This window comes from Tenrec ecaudatus, chromosome 8 (assembly GCF_050624435.1).
Source record: "Tenrec ecaudatus isolate mTenEca1 chromosome 8, mTenEca1.hap1, whole genome shotgun sequence".
In the NCBI taxonomy this organism is placed as follows: Eukaryota; Metazoa; Chordata; class Mammalia; order Afrosoricida; family Tenrecidae; genus Tenrec; species Tenrec ecaudatus.
In genome coordinates this window covers 156,970,094-156,995,728 of record NC_134537.1, presented here as the reverse complement: position 1 = coordinate 156,995,728, position 25,635 = coordinate 156,970,094, and positions in this window count along the sequence as shown.

The window sequence follows — 25,635 nt, the reverse complement described above, 5'->3', positions numbered from 1 at the left end:
AATATGACCTCTTACCCTACACCTGTCTGTTGTGAGGCTGCTTAAGGCAGCTCAGTGAATGTGAGGAGGATTTCTGGGAGTTGTTTCTCCACCAAGACAAGTCACAGTAACTGAACTGTACAGGGAAGTGCTAGAGACCATGTACATACATCCCACTGAACCCAAACAAAAAGTATTTTCAAATTGACTCTCCTTTGGCTAATCCCAGAAAGGCCAGCAACCATGCCACGTAACCCGAAAAATAGGTTGGAGTAGATCCCTGTGAACAAATCGTACTGGAGCCCTGGAACTGAGGTCTCATTCATCTCATGGTAAATCCACCTCTGCTCTGATTCCTAATATAGCACTGTTCTCATACAAGTTATACAATAAATATTTGCAGTGGCAACTGAAAAGTTGTGGAAATAAGGAATAGTGGAAGCAGACCTAAATTTGAGTATCTGCTTCTATGCCCTGGTGGTGCAGAGGTTACACATTGGGCTTCTAACTGCAAGATCAATGGTTCAAATCATCAGCAGCTCCGTAGGAGAAAGATGGGGTTTTCCACTCCCATAAAGAGTTTTAGTCTAAGAAACTCAGAGGGCAGTTCTGCCCTGTCCTGTAGGATCTCTATGAATCAGCATTGATGCCATTTGTGTGTGTTTTTTTTGTTTTGTTTTGTTTTTGGTTTTGTGTGTGTGTGGCTTTTTTGGTCAACTTGGCAGAGTCAGGTTTCTCCGTGGTTTGGTAATTAAAACCTAGTAATCTACCATTAGGAGATGTCCTCAGGATTGTGGCATGCTTCCAATGTAAGTGGATAGTTTGGATAAACCTTCTTGCTCTTTCCCAGTTCTAGATTTTGCATCTGGCTTGCCATCTGACTGATGATTTTTTGGACTTTAGCCAGTGGCCTGCTGCATTGCCTGCAGATCTGGGGGTTATCAGCATCCTACCATCTGACCTGCTGTCCTTAGGTTCATCTGCCCCGGCTGCTATAGGAGTCAGGAGAACCCTCCAGTGTGACATCTGACCCAAAGACTTGGAACTTGCCCACCTCTATAGCTGTGTGGGTCTTCCCTTGATGTATATATCACACACACACACACACACACACACACACACACACACACACACACCCCTGTTAACTCTACTGAGTTTGTTTCTCTAGGGTGCCTAGCCCAAACAATCTGGCTAGCCAGGAGCCTTTAGGCAGACCCTGCATCTTCTCTGAGATTTAGCTTCCCTCATCTGTAAAATGAAACCAAGAATAGCCATCTCACAATGCCAAGGTGAGCCCTAATCAAGGTAATGGATGGGAAGCCACCTAGGAGTGCAGAGTCAGGGGCCTGCAGCATGGCCGCAGATAGAGGAGGAGCCAGCACATTAAAAACAGGGGCTGGTAGAAATCTGGGCCCAGTTTCCTGTGCTAATAAATGAGAGTTCCCGGCTTTACAGTTTCTCGGGTCCCTTCGGATCAGAACCATTCGATGATTCAAATCCCCATAGAAACAGTAAGGGGATGTGTAAAGAAATAATTACACACACACAGACACAAAGAATCAGTTCCATATGATTTTTCACAGGCTAATCTGTGGCTCCATGCATGGTGGAGAAGATTAAGAACTCCTGGAAACCCACAGGCTGATTATTTCAAATCCACCCCCGGTGTCAAGGAAGGGGGCCCCACCAATGAAGCATCATCCTGAGCACCAGCCAGGACTTATACACACACACACACACACACACACACACACATTTTAGGGGAAGCTAAAATCGGGTGGAAGGTTTTTTAGAAATCTCCGACTTGAAAGCGGAGCCACTGAAATACAGAGAGCTACCTCAATAGCCACCATCCCCTCCCTAAAGCTGGGTCTGGGACCAGCTCCAGCCCCATGCCCCAGCCCCTAATGCTGGAAACCAATTTGTTCCTGCAGCCTCGGCAGGGCCATGGAACTTAGAAAGAGCACCCCTCAGGCTGGCCAGGCCGTGACGTCTTGACGTCCTCCGTAGTCCCCTGTCAAGCTCTGCGAATGGTGAGGAGTGATCAGTGGTCCGCCCTTCATGGCCAACATATTAAGCAACAGCCGGGTCAGGCAAGAGGGGAGGGGAGTGATATGTCATCGAGATGGCGATCCATCTTCTCCGTCCTCAGAGAGAGAGGCAAAGACACGGGGGGAGGAGAAATCAGGAATTGATTAACTGGCCAGAGGCAGATCACTAAGTGCTGACGCCGAGGACTGACTCTCGCAGCCCAGAGCCTTTGGACAGTCCTGTAGTTCTTGGGAGAATCAGCAAGGAGTGGGATTGGGATAGCCAAAGGGAGCCACGACCATCCGGGGGCAGTTTTCCTAGTTGCATAATGCTACTCTGCCAGCATTTACTGAGTTCCTTCTATGGGTCGGACCCATACCTTAGTTCCCTTCGCCATGCTGTCATTGAACAAGGCCCCTGAGTGCCACCAGCCGTCGGTGCTGGAGTACCAGTGTCTCCCGAGACTGCGCAGAAAAGAAGCCTAGGGGCTGCTCTGGAACCATCCGCTGCTGCACACCGAGGCTGCGCAGTTCCCTTCTGACACACAGGGAGACTCCGGAGTCAGGATTGTCTCCATGGTAGCGGATTTGCGGGTTTTTTTTAAAAGCCTTCTTACAAAGCTGCCATGACTACAGGTGGGGAAAGTGGAGCTAATAAAAATCGCACTGATCAGTCCAGGGGGCCACAGTCAGAATTCACAACCCAGTGGGAGTTTCTCATCAGTCCACCCACAGGTTTGGATTCGCATGCTTTGATAAAGGTGCTTTCTGGTGAGTCTGCAGCGTGTGCACAGGGACTTCTCCACGTCGTGACCCTGAACCCTGGCTGAGAGTGCTCGGTAGCCAGGGATCTGGAAGAAGGAACCAGAGAAGGAGATTCTCCACAAAGTAGTAGAGGGCACAGCAGAAAAACTGCCTGGTGACAGACCAGTCCAGGTGCAGGATGACACCGATGAAACAGGCAGCTTCCTCTAGTTCTTTAATGCTTCCTCCCCGCCACTATCACGACCTCAAGTCTACCTTACAAATCCAGCTAGACCAGAGCATATACACGATACAGATAAGCGCTCACAACACAGGGCATCCAGGACAGACAAACCCCTCAAGACCAATAATGAGAGTAGCAATACCAGGAGGGGAAGGGGAAGGTGGGGTATGGGAAAGGGGGAACCGATCACAATGATCTACCTATACGGACAACAGAAAAGTGGGTGAAGGGAGACATCGGTCAGTGGAAGACATGAAAAAAACATAATTTATAAATTATCAAGACATCAAAAAATAATTAATAAAGTATCAAGTTGGGGGAGGGGAAAATGAGCTGATACCAAGGGTTCAAGTGGAAAGAAAATGTTTTGAAAATGATGATGGCAACATATGTACAAATGTGCTTGACACAATGGATGGATGGATTGGGACAAGAGCTGTGTAAGGGCCCAGTAAAATGATTTAAAAAAACAAAAAACCCTGGTGGTGAACAAGTGCTGCCGAGACTCAGCAAACAGAGCCTGTCCTGAGCTGTGTCCTTTGCAATCAACCCATGATGCACTGCCAAGTCGAGGGCTTGTTTAAACCCATCACACGAGCGTCCTTAAGATGCTCTGCGGCTTTCGCCTCTGTCTTTCTGAGTCTTCACTGGGTCCCTCGGCCAGCAAATCCCAGTATGTGAAGCCGTCTTCATCCTTTCATAGTGAAACCTGAAAGCCCCATTTCACAGGGATGATCCTGGTTTGCCTGGCTGAAAACACACCTTAACTTTCCCATGTCACCCAGTCCGTGTCTTTTCTTTCATCACTTCGGTTTCATTTGTCTATCGCCCAATTAATCTTTCCTCTCCAGTCTTAATCCCCTTCCATCTAACCTACTCCTCACTGGCAGATTAAATTGAACAAAGCTTCGTTTTGATCGTGCCAGTCTCTAACATGAAAACCTTCTTTGAAGTAAGCCACGCTCACTACAGTGCTCTTAGCTCAAGCCAAACAGAGCTACCTGGCGTCCGCTGATGGGGTGACATATCCCGCTGTTGCTCGGATTGCTGGTCCAGTGGTGCAGGACCCAGGTGAGGTAGAAAGGTCATAGTGTCAGAAAGGACGAGAAGGATGCCTGGCAGGAGGTTCCAGAGCCTCCTCAGAAGGAAAAGAAGTGAGCAGAGGTCCTAGCAGGAATCTGGGATCTGTCTCTAGAGAGAATCAAGGAGCACAGGCCAAGCCAAGCGACTGTGCAAATCCAGAGATTCAGGGGGATTTTTCTCTCACACATCTGTTCTCTACATCTGTCTCTTTTTTTCCTCCATTAAAAAAAAAGCCCCTACAACAAAAGCAGCGGTTGGTGGGGAGGGGAGGCCCGAGCAGAAGGCTAGAGTGGCCATATCCAGCTCTGTAGCAGATGGAAGGGCCCCCAGGGAGAGGGTGCGGGGAGAACCCGGCAGAATGCTGGAGGCAAGCAGGAAGCAGAGGTCAGCCAGGAACAGAGCTGTGACCTCCTGGTTGCTATGTTTGGGCGGGGTATTTGGGGGCTGGGGTACAGCAATCCCTTGTGGGAATTAGCTCAGCCCAGCCCTAAAGTCTCCTTGTACCCACGGATAAAAGACCCAATGAACAAATGAATCGTAATCAAGTACCAAAAGCCACTACCACCCAGCAGCCATGGAACTGCAGTATCCGAAAGAGAGAGAGAGAGAGCGAGAGAGAGAAATAATAAGCACTGAACATCTGGGCCACCGTACCATCTATACGTATGGTCAGGAATAGACTACAGAGCTTCCATGGCCTCTGCCAGCACAGATTTTCTTTCTTTCCATTTTATTTATTTGTTTGCTCTCTTCAATATTAGATGGAAACAAGGCCTGGGGAAGTGGCACCATTTTCAGGCTTCAGAGCTCACGTCCCAGCGTCGGCTGTGGAACAGACTTTATTTTAGCAAGTGGAAGTGAAGTGAAAAAAAGGAAGGTGATTTGTGGTTGGGCTTCACATGTTTCTCTATTTTCTTTAAACATAGGCAATATTTAATAGCAAATGCAGCTTTTAAATCCTCCTGATATTTCTGGAGCTGAGAATTGCTGGAGGCCGAACATAAAAACTTAGTCCAAATCGGTTTTCTTTGTAAGAAAAAGAGCAATAAAGAAGGAGGTGAACCTGGCACGCTAGTGGCTTTCCCCCTCAGTTCCTGTCTGTCAGTAAATGTGTAATTGCCATCATCAAAGCTAGACGGTGCAAAAGGACATCGAGAATCATTCGGAACCTAAGAAGTGACAATGACACCTGCCACCCAGAGCCGAGGATTGGAGCACTCATGGCCAACATTTAGTTTGGGTTTCTACTTATGATTTTGCAGATTGTTAATTGGAATAGAAGAAAGAAAATGCCGGAAGAGGGAAGTAGGAAGAAACGCGGCTCCAGGGAATGGAGAAACAAGTGAAAGGAACAACATTCAAGCTGAAATGATTTCTAAGAAAGAACAGAGGAGAAATGTTTGAGGCAGGGATTCAAAGGACGTGCCTTGGGAATCAACATGTCTACATTTCCTATGAGCAGATGAGCCAGACTGATGCCATCTGACTGACACTAGCTAATGTCCCTGCCTGTCTGCATGACAGAGGACCTTGTCAGGCTTTGAAGTAACTCTAGCTCCTTATAAGCCATCATTCCAAGGGAAGACACCACCCAGAAGACCCCTGCTTCCTGCTCTACAGCAGCCCTACCAATACGTGGGATAGATTCTGGAATCTCCATACGCTGATCAATGATTAAACTTGGCAAACGATACCAATGACTTATACCAGATATCAGCAAACTTAAGTAAAGGGCCAGGTAACTAATATATTGGGCTTTGTGGGTCATAGAGTCTTCGTCACAACTATTCAGCTCTGCCATGGAATAGAAAGACAGAGTGTGTGTGTGTGTGTGTGTGTGTGTGTGTGTGTGTGTGTGTGTGTAGACAGTCATATAAATAAATGAATCAGCATGAATGTTGCCTTTCTTTATCGTATGTCTACCAACACTATGCATCTACTTGATGACATATTCATGGTTCCCCTCCATTTTGGGATCTGAAGTAATTGTCTTCCTTTTCGTCATGTGTGTTATAGATTTGAACCTCTCGGTATTAGTTAGGCAAGATTAGAATGGGTTGGACACAACCTTAAAAGAGGATGTGATTCAAGCCCCACCCGTACTTAAGTCACCCCTTGCTTGAGTCACACCTTTATCTTGGAAGAAATAAAAGGAGAGAGAAAGGAGCAGAGGGGAGAGACTTGCCTATTACTAAGAAAGAAGAGTGAGGAGGAAAGCACATCCTTTGGGCCTGAGGTCCCTGTGCTAAGAACTTCCTAGACCCAAAGGAAGATTGATGCCAGGACCGTTGGATATCTACCAGGAACAGAGACATTAAAAGGAGGCAAGGAGCTCCCCCCAAGAGCTGGAATACTAAATTCAGACTTCTGGACCCTTAAATTACAAGAAAATTAATTTCCAACTTGTGGTAGGTATCACCAACTTGTGGTAGGTATCTCTGTTTAGCAGTACTTGATAAAATCACCAACTTGTGGTAGGTATCTCTGTTTAGCAGTACTTGATAAAGATAGCTGTGTTCCAATAAAGCTTTATTTGTAAAAACAGGCAGCCAGGCATACTTGATCAATCTCTGACTAAAATGACAATAATAAATCCTATTTACGGACTACTTCTACAGTGTCTTTCATTGACAGGTATCACCAGACTCATGGTAAGTGAGAAGTTGAAGGTACACAGAAACAATTGAATCACAAATGGTCACAAAGTCAATCAGTAACAGACACGTGAAGGTTAACTCCCTCCCTGCTTTGAGTCCTGCACATCTGGTCAGGCTTCAAAGCCCGCATACTCTACCCAACCAGCAATTCTAGCTGGACTGCTGTCCCATGTTAGCACTTCTCCTTCCTGGTCCTCGTCATCCTTCATGTGGAATGTCTTCTCCACCCCTTCTGTCTCTTGAAATAGATCCCCCCTGTGAGCTTTCTAAATATTAGACATCAGTATCTCACACACCTATTTTTAAAAGTCCTTTAATACCTCCCCCCACCCCTAGACTACAGGCTGAGGTCCGATCATTTTGGCACTGGAACACAGGTCTCCAGGCTCTGGTAGAGGTCTCCCTTTCCACTTTGCATTACTACAACCCATTAAGTATCAGTATTTTTGAACCGCATGATAGCTTCTTGACACAGCATCATATACTGTGTCACTGTGTGCATCGTTCTCTGTTCAAGAAAGCCCACCCCCACTCTTGACTGCATACCCATTCCAGGAGGGTTTTGGTGTTTTTATTTGCTTGACTATTTGTTTTTGCAAGAGAGGCATGGCATTATAAAGAATATAAAAATTTTCCAGAAAATAGAAACCCCAGGTCTTTAGTCTAGCTCTGTTGAGGACCGTGGTCCTTAAAAAGCCATCAGCCTTTTAGCCCTCGCCGGTAGATATCGCACCTCTTGTGGATGATGTGGAATCCCTGGTGGTACAGACAGTTACCCGAATCAGAGGTTCGAGTCCACCTGAAGGCAGCTCTTCCGGATCTTCATTTGCTGATGGGACATAGGTAAGAAGACAGAGATGCAAAAATATACTAATAATCAGAACTGGGAATGTATAAAATATGAATCCAGGAAAACTGGAAGTCATCAAAAATGAAAAGAAACACATAAAGATAAAAATTCTAGACATTATTTGAGCTGAAATGGACTGGTATTGTTCATTTTGATTCAGAAAATCATATGGTGCTTCCTATGCAAAGAATGACACTATCAAGAGGAATGGAATTGCATTCACTGTCAGCAAAAACATCTCAAGGGCTGTCTTGAACTACAATGCTATCTGTGATGGGGTTATATCTGTCTACTTTCAAAGGAATCCAGTCTTCAGTATGAAATTGATCAAAATCCAGTCAAAGTGCATTGATAATTACCGTTGATTGCAATGCAAGTGCTGAAAACCGAGAAAAAAACAGTAGTTGGGAATATGGTCTTAGTGGTAGAAAAGGAGTTAGAGATCACACGACACAATGTTGCAAGACCAAATGCCTTTTTTCAACAACACACATAGCTGCTACGCCCATGGACTTCTACAAACAGAACTCACAAAAATAAATCACCTTCTTCAGATTTTAGGGAGGGAAGCAGAGAATGTCCCGGTCAGATGAGTTTGAACTGTCTTAGGTGGGCTCTGGTGTAGAGATAACTAGAGAACATGCTTCTGGCCCCACCCACTACTGGACCACCAAGACTCATATAGGTCTTGAGGTTGAGAAGTCCAGGTAATACCCTCCTCATCTCTTTCTTAACTGAAAGCTTGAAGCATGAGGGTGGGAATCTTCTTGTTAACCGTTCTCTTCCTAAACAGAGATATAATTCCTGGGCAATAGGAAATAAACAATGAATGGGTAAGTGCCAAAAGTACACATGCGTGAATAAATCAACTTTGTCAATGAGGAAACTGAGAAATTCTTGCATAGGCTTTTTTCAAATAAAAGGTTAGGCTGATTACAACCATACACTTCCATCAAGTTGATTCCAACTCACAGTGATCCAATGGACAGACTAATCCTGCTCCCTAGGATTTTCCAAGTTTTGAGACTTTCCTGGAGCGGGCAGCCTCATGCTCGCTCATAGAGCAGCAGGTGGATTTGAACAGCCCTCCTTGCAGTCCCAGTGAGATTCCTCACCTACAGATCCACCAGGGCAGATCAGAGGAGCAGAGGGAGAGGGCTGAAACTTTCCTTTGCTGACATTTAAAAAAATTACACAATTCCCCAGTTGTGTTTCCAATTATTTCTATTCCAAATGACAAAATTAGCATTCTGTAAGACTACCTGTTAATATGCTGATGCTGCATGATTTTCAGGTAAAGGGGGTAAAATAGGTCTTTGCATGGTCGAGTTTCTCAACAGTGATGAAGAATCATGACAGCTGACTTGAAATAAACTCCCAGTTCAGAACCGCCACCGTCCAATTATTTCAGCTGTATCCAGTCTTATTGACATTATACATACCGAAGAATAAATAGCAAAACTGTTCATGAAGTAGAAAAATTAAATGCAATCTGCAGCAACACATACCAATAAGGAAGAGCACAGAATCGAGAGCTCACAAACCCAGCAGAATGACCGAGAGGAGAATGGCCATTCTCCTCTGTGGCCGGGCAGTCCATGAGGAAGGGAAAAAATCAATCAATGGTACAGACCCCAATGTCCTTAGGTTTGACTGGGGTCTCAGAGAAGTCATTTGATTTACATAAAACTCAGTTCCCTCATCTAAGCTATTGGGGAGATAATCTATGCCTGTCGGCCTCACAAAGTTTTGTAAAGGTTTAACAAAATGAGGGTTGTGACCCCTATAATCTATAAAGAGCTATGATAAAAGAACGTGATTACACTATCACGAGGGCTTCTATTAATTCTAACAATTATTTTTTTCACCAGAGGACAGCAGGATGCTTCTCCGATTAGACAAATGTGGAAACTATTTTGCTTTGAACATTTAGCTTTCTGTTTAAAATGAAACAGAGATGTGCTTGCTGGCACCAAAATATCATTGGGGAAAGGCTGACACACAACAATGAGGTGTCATATACTAATAGGCACTCCCTACGGAATGATGTATTAAAATCAGATCTCCAAAGAAAGAGTTCATGCTGTCCAATTAGCAGAGAAGAATCAGCCTCTAAATAAACATTAAAAATAAACATCAAAACCTCAGTCATGTAGCTTTCCCCCTTTGCTGAAGCACTCAACCAAATCCTGCCTCTAAGCATTACCTGACCGCTGACATGGCCTTCGGCTCCGTGTTGGGCACAGAAAAGTCCGAGCATCGCAATAAGCACCTGACTCACTGAACAGGAAAGACTGACAAAAATAAAGTCTTGCCGAGTGGTGTGATCTGAGCTAACATGGGGATCTGAACAAAACTCTGAGGGATCAGGGAGAGGGAAACATTTTTCTCCATATTTGAGGGCAGTCATTTTTCAAAATACCAGTATCTAAGTGGTCCTTGCATGTCTTCATTGTGTTGCGCGTTACGTGAGGCATCGAGAAGCCCCTCCTACACTCCCACTAAGACACATCTTTGCCAATGTCTAAGAGACACACCTGAGACAGTTTATTGGTGGGTTTCAGATAAGCCTGGTGTTATTTGTATCCTTTCAAATCCTGTCCAGTCAGGGCTGGAGAAGATGAGAAGAAATGTTTCCCATCTATTTCATTTCATTTCACTCCAGTTAAAATACAATGAAATGGGTGATTGGTTACATTGTAGGTCAACTTGGGTGAATCAGGATTGTCCTGTGATATGATTTAACATCGTGTGGTCAACTCCCTGATGGGAACTTCAGTGAAGCAGCCAAGATGTTTTGGGGTGAATAGACCTCCTTAATATGGCTACAGCCATGAAATGATTGCATTCAGGGTTAAGCCTATCCTTAGCTCAAAATTGACAGTGTATAGAAGCTAGCTCATTTATACTGCTGGATTTAGATCCTGCATCTGGTTCATTGCCCTCCTGTTACTATCCACTGATCCCAGGCACCATCAGCAGACTAGTGACCTCAGATACATTCAGTGCTGCATCCACTAGCCTATGGTCTTCCTGCTTCGTCTTCTGCTTCTTGTCCGTCACTCCCTACAGCTACAGGAGACAGAAGAAACCTTCGGCTTATATCTGACCCACAGACTTAAACCAGACTAGACTTACCCTCTTCTACAATGTAAGCCATTTCTTGATATAAATCTCTTTCTAGATACATACACAAGCCTGAGCCAACCTGGGGTATCTTCAAATGCCTCAGATGTACGTGAAAATTGGACATTGAATAAGGAAGACCCAAGAAGTGTGAATGCAATTGAATTGTGGTGTTGGTAAAGAATACTGAAAGTACTATGAGCTGCCACAGGAACAGATGACCTGTCCTGGGAGAAGTACAGCCCGAAAGTTCCTCAGAGATAAGAATGGTAAGACTTCATATCAAGGACTTTGGACATGTTGTTACAAGAGATCAGTCCCTGGAGAAGGATATCAAGTTGCTAAAGCGGAGAAGCCAAAAAAAAGAAAGAAGAAAGGAAGGCCTTGGTGACATGGATTGGCATGGTGGCTGCCACAGCAGGCTGGGAAAGATGGTGAGAACGGTGTAGAACTGGGCGGTGTTTCCTTCTGCTGCACACAGAGTCGCTATGGGTCAGAGCCAATGCGAGGGCCCTTAGCAACATTTACATGCATGTACACGTGTCACTGGTGGCGCTTCCCTAGAGAACCCAGCCTCCTGCACGTACCAGCCCAACACAGTGACTCTCTCATCATCCGACATTTTGCACTTCTCAAATTCATTGCCATCAAGTCCATTCTGTCCCTTAGAGACCCCACAGGACGGAGTGGAAATGTCCCTGTGCGTGTCTGAGACTGGAACTCTTTAGGGGATAAGAAAGCCTCATTTTTCTCCCTCGGGGTGGCTGATGGTTTTGAACAGCTAACCTTCCAGTTAGCACCCCGATGCATAAACACTATACCAATGCTCCTTATATAGTAAAAGACCTCCTATCCAACCATCTTGTGCATTAAGAATGTGTTTCTGGCAGCAGCACTGCAGAGGTATGAGCAAGGGTAGCACACACTGTGGTGCTTGAGGGAATGTGTCAACCTGCCTGAACCAGGATTCTTGGTGATTTGGCAGTTATGTGATGGTGTCATTTGGAAATTATATAATGACATAATTTGACAGTGACGTGACAGTGCAGTTTGGCAGTCATTTGGTGATATAATACAGCAAGTGCTTTTAAAATTGTAGAAAATGAGATTCAAAGATAAAAATAAAATATATCAACTTAATTTCTCACCATAAGCTCCGTGAAATCCAAGACACTTTGTTAGTGATTAGATTAGCCACTGAGTCCATCCCTGAAAACTGAGGGTCCTGAAAATTCAACCATGTCCGTGCAGTTTATTCGTACATTTGAATATGAAGAAAAATAAATGTTTTAAAACTTTTTATAAATTAGGAAACAAGAATCCCAAAGAAGCAAAATCAGGACTCTAAAGTGGATGACTCATAATTTCCCATAAAAAATTATCCCAAAATTGTCTTGTTGGATGAGAGAAATGAGGCAAAAACATCATTGTGTTAGAGAACTCTCTGGTGACATTGTCTGGGAATTTTCTGAAGTTTTGCCTCCACCAAATTCTAACAGTAAGCAAATGCTATCATTCTTTGGTCCTCTAGAAGGTCAAGGAGCAAAATGCCCCCAAAACTCCCTCCCATGAAGTCGATGCTGTAAGACAGCGTAGAGCTGCTCCTGTGGGTTTCTGAGATCATCATTCTTTACAGGACCAGGAAGCCTCCTCTTTTTCCTAAGGGTCCATTGGTGGTTTCAAACTGCTGATCTGTGGTTAGCAGTCCAAGTTATTGCAAAGACTTTTGCTTTAAGGACTTGTCCATTTGTGCTTTAACTAGACCACTCCGGTTGATTGTGCTTTGTCTTCAAAACTGTACTGGGATAGTCAGACTTCAGCACTTGTTATAATTCTTTGAAGAACTGCTTCAGGGTCTTGAGCTAATTTTCATCAAAAATGCTACTTTGTGTGCAGCAGATCTGAACATAACAGTATTTGCACCCATCAAGCAGAAAATTTAATCAATTTAAAATTTTGAGGCAAAATCGGGTAAAGTGAACCAATTAATGGTGTTGCCTCTTGCGTTTGCTATAAATCATTGGTAGTCTGCAATTAAGGCATCAACAGGAGTCATTGGCCCTTTGCAAATTGATGAGGACGATCGTTCTCTGCAGGCTGCGCCTTCCACATCCTCTCATCACGTCTCACAAGGTGTTCTCCGTGTGAAACTGTTACTCTCTTTGGGGCATTTTCCCCAGAAACTTTTCATAAGCCTTCAGTGACATCACCATTCTTTCATCCACGCTTCTCTATAAATTAGATGTTTGTTCTTACTTCAACTTTATTATAATTCATGATGCTCTGGCCGGGCCCGCCATTTTCCAACTCATGTCTTATTCTTAGTGGCTCAGACTAGACCCTGTTCAGATATTTTATTATAAGAAAATATGAGTTCATTTTGATGCAGAAAGCTTTTGAGATCTCTGCATAATATTTTCGCAGCACACATTTTCCATGATCATTTTGAAGGTACTTCATAGAAAGGGGTAGGCATCCTCTACTTTGTCATCTAACTGGTCGTAAGGCTGGCATGGGTTCAGTGCCTAACATTCTCTGACTTCACAACGAGGAAGAAATATCAAACTCAACATCATCCCAAGGCCAATTCCTGTGAGGCAGAAGTCAGACACCCCTGCACCATCCAAGCCTCTTCATCATTTCGGATGCCAACCATCTCACAGCACTCTCTGTTTGGTGAAGCCAATAATTCATTGGCTCAGAATTATGGTGTCTACTAGGGAAGTTAAACAGTTGTAAGTAAGGAACAGAAATACTCAGGATACAGTTCTTCCAGTGAGGAGCAGGTCTTTGCGGCCACATTCACAAAGGTGCCTCTCTCTGGCCCAAGGCCTCTCAGTCACAAAGTCCCTCTCAGCCCCTGCCAAACGTGAGCAATGTTATAGATGTCCTTTAGCCCTGCAGGGAAATGCCCCAAAGAGACTTCACTCCATTGGGCATCAGCCCAGATGCATTCAGCTCTAGCTCTGTGTGTCAACAAAACTACCTTCCGTGATTCAGTGCCTGAAGACCACCCACTCTGTGAGCAAGTCTCCTGGTGGAAGGCACACAGCTTTTTTGCTTCATGAAGCAGGAGGTTAACCACTCTGTCCCCTGCTCTGGCTCTTGACTCTATTGCTGTGCTTCTCTGTCATACCTCTGGTTTTAAACCTCTGTCTCCCGGCTTGAGAAATCTCCATGTAGAGGGATCGCAGGGTCCAGAGGATACATTCCCCTCCTGGCTCTTCTTTTGGGATGGTAGCGAGACCTGTTCCTGCTTCTGAGGTGGTTCATTTTAATCCCAGCAAGATGGTAAAATTGACCGGCCCCCATATCCCAGGTCCCTACATTCTCTGTGCACAGTTCCACAAAGTCATTTGATGGGAGTTACAGAGACTATGGCTAGAAGGGTCGTATTAACTCATTCACTGCAACACACTGGTCATCCTGCATTGCCACATGTCGATTTTGGTATAATTGCCTGGACATAGACAGAGTGTAGTCATCGACTACAGATGAGGAGACTGAAGTTCAGAAAGGTAAAGCCACTGTCCAACATGGCACAGCTAGTGAACTCTGCCTTCCCCATTTCAGACTAGCTGACTTCCAAGCAATGTGCCGACGCCATCACCATGCCTGCACCAGCTTCTTATGCGTGCTGCATAATGCTTCCTAGGACCGTACCCTTCATAATGCCGAATCCGAAAACTGATGAATCAGAATTTCTGATAAAGAGAAAAAGCAAAGTTTTAAAAAGAAAAACTATATCTTAGGGCATGGGGTAAAACAAAGAAGGTAACTGAGATAGTATAATCATAAAAGGGTTAAGTAATGGATACAGGGAATAATTCTATTGAGCAATAGCACTTTCTGTACTACTGTTCTATAAATGTCTTCACCAGAGACCCGGGGCCTACACCAGCAGTTCTCAACCTGTGGGTCACAAGCCCTTTGGGGGTCGAACAACCCTTTCACAGGAGTTGCCTGAGACCATCGGAAGACACATATTTCCAATGGTCTCAGCAACTAAGACACCGCTCCTCCATCTGTCTCCAGGCGGGTCCGCCCACATGCAGATACTCCCACATAGGAGTACTGGGCATGAAGACTGTTACCCATGCTACACCAAGACAAATTTTCATTTATTTGTAATTAGAAATAAATATTTCACAATATATAATTACATCTTGTTTTTTATTATTCACAATGCTTTCATTACATTCAATTTGTAACAAAATGCATCCTGCATATTAGATATTTACATGACAATTCATAACAGTAGCAAAATTACAGTTACAAAGTAGCGATGAAAACCATTTTATGGTTGGGGTCACCACCACATGAAGAACTGTATTAAAGGGTCACGGCATTAGGAAGGTTGATAACCACTGGCCTAGACAATCTCTTTGATGTAGTTATTCTGAACTAGACAGAGTTTTGTTCCTTAAATCCTAATCTTATATACGGAGTCTAGGATCAGAGAGATCATTTCAGTCCCTGATACCTAAAGCCTAGAGGCCTCTGATCCCTGGTATTATAGGAGGAAAAACACAGATGATTGTGGAGAAGACACAAAACATTCTGGAATCAGCATCTGAAACCCTGTGGAGAGTCTCTGAATCAGAAGCAGCTCAATGGCTGTGGGGTTGGCTTCTGAGAGAAAGGAATGTCAAAGAACTTGGGGTCATGTGTTAAAACCAACATAGAAAAACTCAAAACCGAACTCACTGGTTTGATTCCGTTCTGTGGGTGATCCTACAGGACAGAGTAGAACTGCCCCATTGGGTTCCCAAGGCTTTGAGTCTTTGTAGTAGATAGTCTCATCAATCTCTTGAGATCTGTATAAATATCCTATTTCTCCTTCAAGCTTTACTTGCTAATGTGAGGAGCCATCAATGACTCTTACCTGTAGCCCTTATAACGACCCCGTTTTTGTGGTGAGGTTTATTTCCTGCTGGCATGTTTGTAAATCAAATGTTCTTAGCTTGGCGGGATTGAAGGATGGGTGGGGTGCCAGCTCTTAAATTCTCCTTTGGGCTCAACCTCAGGGATGTACCTTGTACTGAGGTCTCTGGAATACAGGTCTCCGGATTCTCCTGCAGTCATGAACCCCACACTTTGTCCTGCCGCTCCACCTCCTCCTTCTTCACCTGCATGTTCACCATCACCCCAAGGCCTGCAGAGCCACACTGACCTGTCCGCAAATTGAGACATACCGTATATACTCGAGTACGAGTCGATCCGAGTATCAGCCGAGGCACCTTATTTTACCACAAAACGGCATTTAAAATGTGCTGGAAAAACTCGGCTCATACATGAGTATATACGGTACTTGTCGTGCCGTGGAGATTGACAGAAAGCATGGGACTCGATTGAGACTTTTGCCATTCCCGTGAGGCTGTCATCCCCAAACCCAGATGTGCACCATATGGACACTTGATAGAGCTCGCCCAGGTCTTCTCTCCGAGGGGCTGGTGGGGTTCATTGACGAGGAAATGCAGATTCCTCTCAGTTCAGAGGACCCCAGAGGGCTCACACCACCTCGTCAGTCCTCATGTGGGCTTTACAACCGTGAACTGTCCCGACTGAAGCCATCTGACCAGTTCCATGGTGTCTGCCATGTATGACTGTGCATCTTCTCTCTCCCTGAAGGCAGTCTGTCCTTGGAGTTCCAGCAGGTGCATCTCACTGCGACCTTAGCTCTCAAGGACTTAAAAAGAATTGTGGTGTAAATCTCGCCCTTTGTCATGAACAGTGGTGGCACCCTTCCTTTCCCCCTTCTATATCTAGGGTGGAAATTTGATTCTCTCTGTTTTTACAGTTCCTTTTTAGTCTAGTTCTTAAATGAGCTAAAAAAATCAAAAACCTATCCTAACTGGAATGTCTTTTTCCAATTCACAAACCATTCTTGAAAACTTTTTTTAAACTTTAAGAACTATCATAATAAGCATTACTCAGACTCAAGATCTTTTTTAATGATAATACACATATAATTATAGAGCCAGCACAGGTTATCAGCTCTTCCCAACAAATATAAACTCCGAACATTACTCTTTATGCTCCTGAAGCAATTATAATGAGAATAAATTGAAGGGGCAGGAAGAAAGCTTCCCTTCAGGAATAACAAGACGCTTCTGTAACTGGGCAGAAATGGGGGAGTCATTCTATTTTTATTTTATTTTTTGCCATTTTAATACTGTGAGTGGTTTTATTTTTAGTTCACCTTTAATTAGTCGTGCAGAAGAAGCATCTGAGTCAGTTAAAGGCAGGAAATTAAGCTAGTCAAGTCAACGCTATACCAATCTCCTCTGGAAAGTGGAGGAGGATTTAAACTAATGACTACCTGTACTAGGGGCATGAGGGCTCACCAAGGTTACTGCACCTTGAAAGGCTGGGTTCACAGAAACCATCTGGAGAAGGAGAAGGATTCCGAACTGAGCAGGGAAACAGTGAGAAGATTTGCAAATGTGCTCTGGATCTGTGCAGTGAATATGGGCAGGGGAGCGGGAGGAGACAACCTGGGAGTCGGCTGGTGGAGTTCTAGCTGCCAAGTCATATTGGGGATTTGCACTTGAGGCTTTGAAGGAGGGGTTGCCAGGATGGGAACGATGCTTTTAAACTCAGTAAGTTGGGCAGTATGAACTGAAGCAGGGAACTCGGGCAAGGCCTAGAGAGTCCAGTGGTGAACCCATCAAAGCACTTCTTAGCCATGGTCATTACTAGAACTGGTGTCCTCAGTACCGTAACCTATGATGTCAATCCCACCGTAGACCTCCTCCCATGCCAGGCTACACAGAATCCTGGACAAGGTTTATTATCATTTTTCATCACAGAATAAGCTGTGCATGTAGCTGCACACTACTTAAATATAATATTTCTTAGATTATGTGGATACCAATAATAAAGAGATTTTGTAAAATCTTTCTACATGGAATTAAATTATCAGTTGCCTTATAAGTAGCTGAGCTTTCAAAATTTTTCTCCTTCCTTTCCTTTACTTGCTACGTCATTATAAACACCTACTGATACACGTTCACAGGTACTAATTAGCACATTAGTGTAACTAAATCGCCAGGAAATTTGACCAGAACCAACAGCTATGAAAATATTGGGAGCAATGGAGATGACAGTGTGGGCTTGCAGGGCGCCCAGGAAAACCAAGTGGTCAGAAGCATCCTGGTAATTCCCTCTGACCATCTAGTAAGGGCTGAGAAGATCCCCAAAACAAGGTAGCACAGAGTTTTAGCCTTGTAGACATATTGGTACGTGTAAGCTAGTCTTACCAAATAAATAGGTTTTTGTTGCTCTAACTAGCTATAGGGACATCTTATGAAAATAATAAGTTCCCGCTTGAAGATTGCATGAAGATTTTATAGAAAATCATTTTGGGGGCAATGCCCCTGATGAGATCAATGAAGAACTCCCTTGCAAGACGTGGAACTGCCTTGCAAGACAATGAATGATGAACACAAGCAACTCGTCCTTGAAGGAAAATGAAAGTCCGACAAGGCCCTCCAGAAGTGCTGAGTCAGCAAAGACGTCAACAAGTGGATGAGGAGCCGCCCCAGACTTATCTGGGGACCCCTGATAAGACCGCAAATGATGTCAAAGAGCCAGCAAGACCCCTCTCAAAGGCTCAGGTAGAAAGGCAGAACTCAGAGAGCCGAATCAACATCAACTCCTGCTCTCTTCAGCTCTACCCGGGGTGAGTCCAGCAATGAAGGCAGTGCTTAACGGATGCTGCTGCTGAATTAATTGTATGTTACCCTCATAGGAGTAATTTAAGTTAGTTTTAAGGTTCTTAGATCGGCTAATGTGTGTTTATAGTGAATAAACCTAGCATTCGAAAATGTCAAAGAGCGTTAAGTAATTATTGATCACGCCGCTCACGACAGCCCCACGCCCTCACGACGCCCTCACGACAGCCCCTCACGACAGCCCCTCACCTGCACCTCCCACACCTCACTAATGAGGTGCTTATGGCAGGACTGACAGAAAGAAAGATGTGAGGGACATCATGAGAGCCAAAGGAAGTTAACTATTGCGCTGTACACAGCTATCGAGAGCGAAGGAAATATAAATGGCTCAGGTTGTACGTTTCACTCTGCCACAAGCAAAAATGAGCTTCTAATGACACAGAAGGGGACTGAGACAAGGCAAGCAACGGGCTAGGTACACCTAACCAGGTGGGCAGCCTGGCCACCTTGGGAAAGAACACAGCTCTGGCCTGGGTTTTGAGACCAGCAATGCCACCTGCCAGATATATGACATTGGGCAAGTGACATTACCTCTCTGTCCAGTTTTCTCAAGTGTTAAATGGATGTACTGACCTCAAAGCATTTTGCAAAATCTAAATTAGAAAACTTACATTAGATGCTTAGCGTGGTGCCTGGCTCCTAATGTGAATTGTTTTACAATTTTAATTCAATAAATGAGTCCTAGAACTGTCAGTGTACCACATACACTGCCCTCCTGACACTGGAATGCATCAATCATAACGAGTGGCAAGATTGCGTCTAGAGCCCAGCCCAAGACTGACCTCACAGGTAGAATGAAATAGCCCAGCTTTGGGGAGAGGAAGGTAGAGAAGACCAGGCAAAGGCAGGCCCCACATCCAGGGCCACCCTTAATCTGCCCAATGCATGAAGGGGGTCAGCCCTCCTGCTCACTGCCCAGGAAGGCCCTTGGGCAGGACACACCAAGGCCCAGGCCCAGACCAGAAACAGCCCGACCTTTTCCCTCTACCCACTTCAAAACAAGGCACCTTTTCCATCAACCCAGACCCTCAGGCCTTTTCTCTGGGGAAAGAAGAGCTAAATCACATCAGCTTTTCTAGAAATGGAAGCATGAGAACTCGGCTCTGGCTGGCTCCACTCTGGTCACCTTCTCTCCTCACCTCATTTGAGAGCCACCTCTTCTCAATCCTCCTGAAGAATTAATTCCCATTTGGCCGGAGCATATGCAAGGGAATCTAGCGCAGGAACCAGAGGTCACTGTCACGAAATGCCCCTCCCAAAACGACCTGGGCCAGAGCTCTCGCCACTCACAACAGGCACAGGAGAGCAGATTCCGATTCATGGTGACCTCTGGTGTCTCAGAATAGAGCTGTGCTGTGCAGCATTTCTAGTGCCTGATTTGTCAGAAGTCGATTACCAGATTTTTCAATCAGAGGTGCCCTCGGGTAGATCCCAACCTTCAACTTTCCTACTCACAGAACTGCTAACTACCAGGGCCAACAGTTCAAAACCAACAGCGGGGGTTTTATAATCCTGTAAAACGTTCCAGTCTCAGAAACCCGCAGGGCAGTTCTGCCCGGCCCTCTAGGATCACCCTGGTCAGAACTGACTCAATGGCAGTGAGAGGACTTGAACAATCCAGCTTTTCTGGTTCTGCAGACCACTCTCCCTCAAGCAGCTTATTCTGCCTCCATTCCCTATCTGGGAGCAATCTCTTCCCTCAGCACCAATTCCCTGAGCTTCACATTGATTAGATACTCTACTACGTATTAGGGTTTTATTGAACAAGGCACCGTCCCTTCTCCAAGGTTGTGTCCCTGTAACTGTCAGAGCAATGATGGGCATTTATAAGGCACTGTGGTAAGAACTATTGTAAAAGAGCCCAAAGGGGTCCTTGCACTGTGTGCACAGAAATCCAATCTCTGGACATCAGGCTGTGAAAAAGACGAAGTAGCTTTCTTACAAAACCCTGATCAAGGAGCCAGCCAGAAAGATGCTGCCTGAGATCAAGCTTATGACTATCTAGGGTTTTCAGATTTATAAGTAAATAGAGGTGAAAGTTATACATATTCCTAGAAAAAGGTGGGGTAAGACTGGAGATGAGTTGAATTTGCCTGCACTTCGATGCAAAGGGCCATGTTGTTGTTAATTCACTGCATGTAAGCAGACAGGAAGTGTTCAGAACGCCAGACTACAGGAAACAGGAAGTGCTGCTGGAGGATTTCATAAATTTGTTCTACCTGCTGAAAAGGAGCCAGGTTGCCTCATCGTTTCACCCTGTGTTGCAAAAGGTCAGCAGTTCAAAACCACTAGCCACTCTGAGGGAGAAAGGTAGGGTTTTCTACTATAAAGAGTTAGTCTTGGAAACTCACAGTGCCCGTTCTATCCTGTAATTGGGTCCCTATGGGTCGCTAGATGACAGTAAGATTGTTTTTGTCTTGTTCTGTTTTAGTTCTTATTGGCTGAAGGACTCTGTACATGTGTGGCAGTTACATAATCTGTCAACTTATGGAGCGGTGGAGTCTAGCCTGTCAATAAGATCACAGTCAATGAGGCCTCTGAATGGGCAAAGCTTTCTCCTGTGGACTCTGGGAACTCCTGTCTTCCTCCCTGGAGGTGGGACACATACTCTCCCTGCAAAACATTCCCGTTGGTAAGCGACATGAAGCTATATTGATGGAGCCAGAGCCCCGGAGCTGGAGGAACCACGTGGAGACCCCTGCCAACGCTGAGATGCTTCCACTGCCACTGGATCTATAAAACTTTCTACCCACTTGTCTGTGATCTTCCTGAATTTGGCATAACTGTATGGCTGCATGAGTCTAAAGATGGAATTAATGGGCTAGTATCAGACATATGGGCTAATATTGGACTATTGGACTTGATCTGGACTGGGTGGACTGGGATGGGTTGTTTCCTAATATACACTTGCTCGTGTATATAAGCTCTTTCTTATACACACGAATGTCTATGAATTTGTTTTTCTAATCCAGCAGTTCTCACCTTGTAGGTCACAACCCCTCTGGGGGTCGAATGACCCTTTCACAGGGGTTTCCCAATTCATAACACTAGCAAAATTACAGGTATAAATTATGACCTTGGCTGCTAGCTTCAAGGTCAATAGTTTGAAACTACCAACCACTCTACAGGAGAAGGAGGAGGCTTTCTATTCCTGTAAAGTGTCACAGTCTCTGACACCCAGATGGCGTAGTTCTACCCTGTCCTATAGGGTCTCCATGAGATGGCATTAACTCAATGGTGGTGAGTTCGTTTGTTTTGTTAGAGGTTGAGTACTGGGATGAAGAAGTCCTGATGGTGCTTTAAGTTGGCATTGATACAATGGCAGTGAGTTGGAAGTAGCAACAAAAATAATGTGATGGTTGGGGGAGAGGGGGTCACCACGACATGAGAAACTGTATGTAAGAGTCGCGGCATGAGGAAAGTTGAGAACCACTGCTCTAGTCAACCCAGACTAGCACAGCATGGATGTAGGGTTTAACTAACAGAGGCTGGTTTGAGTCATTTGCCTTCTGAGTTCAGCTGCTTGATTTTTGAAAGACAACTAAAAGAGAAGCTAAATACCAAGATTAATTAGCAAAGGAAGAGGTAACATTAGCCCCCAGCTGTGATGGTTCTACTGAGACAGAAAGAGGGGAGTACTGCCGGAGAGGAGAGTGCAGAGGAGAAAAACCCAACCCAACACGTGGACATCTATTACCTGACACCTCTGCTGACCGGAGAGTGGAAAGACTTTACGAAGTCCTAAGTGATGGGAGCAGATAGTTATGGGCCTAAAATTATTCAGGATGGCGAAGCATTCCTCCAAACCTTAGACCCGGTGACACATACGTAGTTCTGGGGATGTAATAGGTTATGTGTTCAACTGCTAACCAAGGGAGAAAGATGAGACTTTCTACTCCCACACAGATTTACAATCTCGGGCATTTCTACCCTGCCCTATAGGGGTGATATGAGTCATCATCAATGCTATGGCAGTGAGTTTTGAGGTGAGAGTGCCAAAATAATTTCTTTTAGAAGAATCAGCGCAAGGCTGAGATACCCCAACAAGAGAGAAGTAAAAGTGTCCCAAATACTACTCCATCATCTCTGATATCACCCACCGCTCCTCCCATCTGTAGCCTTTCTCATGGGCCAGCATCCTGCAGCTCACTGCAGTCTCACAGAGCTCATGAGCAAGTAGTGGGCTCTCCTGAGCACATGTCCAAAGTGTGTGAGACAAAGTCTTGCCATCCTTGCCACTGAGGAGCATTCTGGCTATACTTCTTCTGAGACAGATTTGTTTGATCTTTTGGCAGTCCATAGTGCTTTCAATATTCTTCACCAGCACCATAATCCAAGTGCATCAATTCTTTTTTGGTTTTCCTTATTCAATGTCCAGCTTTCATATGCAAATGAGTCCATTGAAAATACTATGGCTTGGGTGACACCGTGTTACCCAAAGTGACCTCCCTGATGCTCAATACTCTAAAGAGGTCTTGTGCAGCACATTTACCCAATGCAAGGCATCATTCCATTTCTTGACTGATACTTCATGGGGATTGGTTGTGTATCCAAACAAGATGAAGTCTTTGACAATTTTAATCTTTTCTCTCTTTATCAAGATATCACCCATTGGTCTAGTTTTGAGGATGTTGGTCTTCTTTACATTGAATTGTAATAAAGACCAAAGGGGTCCTAACTGTTCTTTAGAGTTTCCAATACTAGAAATTCTTACAGGAGCAGATAGCTTCGTTGTTCTCTCTCGGATTGGCTGGTGGTTTTAACCATCAGCTTTGCAATTACCAGCCCAAAGCATAGCTCACAACACCATCAAACCAAACCAAACTCACTTCCATTGAATCAATGCCAACTTAAAGCACCATGAGGACTTCTTAATCCCACTACTCAACCTCTAACAAAACAAACAGAGCTCACTACCATTGAGTTAATGCCTTCTCAAGGAGACCCTATAGGACAGGGTAGAACTATCCCTGTGAGTTTCTGAGACTGTAACACTTTACAGGAACAGAAAGCCCCCTCTTTCCCCTGTAGTTCTTCTTAAATGTCATGTTAATGCATAGAGTCCTAGTGGCCTAGCTGGCAAATATTGGACAGCTAACTCTAAAGTCGGTGGTTCAAACCCATCACCTACTCCTGTCTTGAAAGAAGTACAACCCGAATACTCCATAGAAGCAAGGATGGTTAGACTTCATCTCACGTACTTTGGACATAATGTCAGGAGAGTCCAGTCCGTGGAGAAGAGCATCATGCTCGGCAAAGTAGAGGGGCAGCAACAACAACAAAAAAGAGAGACAGGCCTTCAATAACCGGGTTGACACAGTGACTTCAACAATGGGCTCAAACAGCAGGACAATCGTGAGGCTGGCACAGAGCTGGGCCGTGTTTCACTCGGTTGTAGGGTATCTATGAGTCAGAACCAACTCAAGGACTGCACCTAACAACAACATGAGTCCGGATCGGCTCAGGGGAGAGATGGTTGGTTTCAGTCCAAGAGAAGTCCTTGTGGCACGGTGGTTCTAGCCCTTGATGGCTAACAAAAGGGTGGCAGTTGTAACCCAACAGGCAGTTTACAGGAGAAAGATGTGGTCGTCAGACTCCGTAAAGATTACAGGTCTACTCGGTCTGATAGGTTCTCTATGATTTGGAGTCAACCAATGGCAGGGGCTGTGTTTTGGCGGGGAGATCAATGGAAGAAAAGAGTTAAAGTTTTCAATGTTGGAAAGCGGCGCCTGCAGCTTGTGAAAGTGATGGTGATGGAGATGTTATACCTGGAGGGTCGATTCACTTGTTTCACACGGGGGGGGGGGGGAATTGACAGGGCATTTAAGGGTAAGTAGGGCTTGTCCACAGATTGGATATTCATAACCTGGGGCCGAAAACCAACCCCACTGCCCACTGCTGTCGAGTTGATTCCAGCTCGCCGCGCCCCTGTAAAAGGTCGCCCAGGTTGTAAAGCTGTACTGGAGAACATCGCTTCATCTCTCTCCCACTCAGTGCCGACCGTGCAGTTAGCAGCCAACGGCTGAGTAACTGGCAGGGCCACCAGTATATCCAGAGTGGAACTCTGTGTATTTCTTTTAACAAAATACATTTTCAATTTCTGTTTCTTTGTTTTTTTCCTTTTAATGTGTTTTCCCCTGCTGTGAATCCAAATAGGAGCCTGGTGGTGTCCAGTTACACACCGGGCTGCAGTCCTCAGGGTCAGCAGTGGAAAACTGGAACACCAGCAGCAGCTCCACTGGAGAAAGACTGGGCTTTCTTCTCCTGTAAAAGGTTACAGTCTCCCAGAGCGATAAGGGCTCGTTATGTGGTGGCATTGACTCAATGGCGGCTTGTTTTGTTTTTCGTTTGCTTTTTATGAGCCCAAAATCCTTTCCCCCAAATCCTTGGTGCAAAATTGCTTTGAACACCACGACTGTTCAGATTTTAGAAAGGAATGGGGTGCATACAAAGGAAATTCTTACACCCCAGGAAGGTTTTAGGGAGCACCCCGCCATCAAACACATCACCACTTCTGCTGCAAAGCATGGGGTTAAAAACATCTTCTTTCAGATCAGATCAGGAGGGGGAACCTGAGATTGCCAAGGGATTGTAAAGATTTCAGTCAGACATCATTGAAGCAAGGGTTGAGTGGGACACACTTTGGTGCCCTGTCATGATGAGAAACCTCCATGCAAATGTGTGTTAAGCTGGGTTGGACTAGAGAAACAAGTGCAGGGACACTCAGATATGTAAGAAAAGGCTTTATATCAAGAAACCACCTCAGTCAAGTCCAAATCAAATCTGTAACACCTATACTAGTGCATACGTCTGATACTAGTCCATAAAAACCTCTTCAGACTCACGCAACCATCAGTAATGCAGGGAGATCACAGGCCCATGAGCTCAAAGTCTTGTGGATCCAATGGCGGTGGATGCATCTCAAGGGCTCCTGCAGGTCTCCGAGTGACTAGCCAACAGGAAAGTGAAGCAGAGAGAAAGGGGGAGGCTCCTGGGACTCTCCTTATTAGGAAGTCACACCTACAAGGAAGCACCATCCGCCTGTGACCTGATTGACAGGCTAGACTCCACCACTACCCTCCAAGTGGACAAGGAAATATGTAACTACCACAAAATGTGATCAAGCACAGCACAACATAGGGGCGCTGCCCAATCGGGTTGAATGGGCTTTCCTTCTAGTACTCTG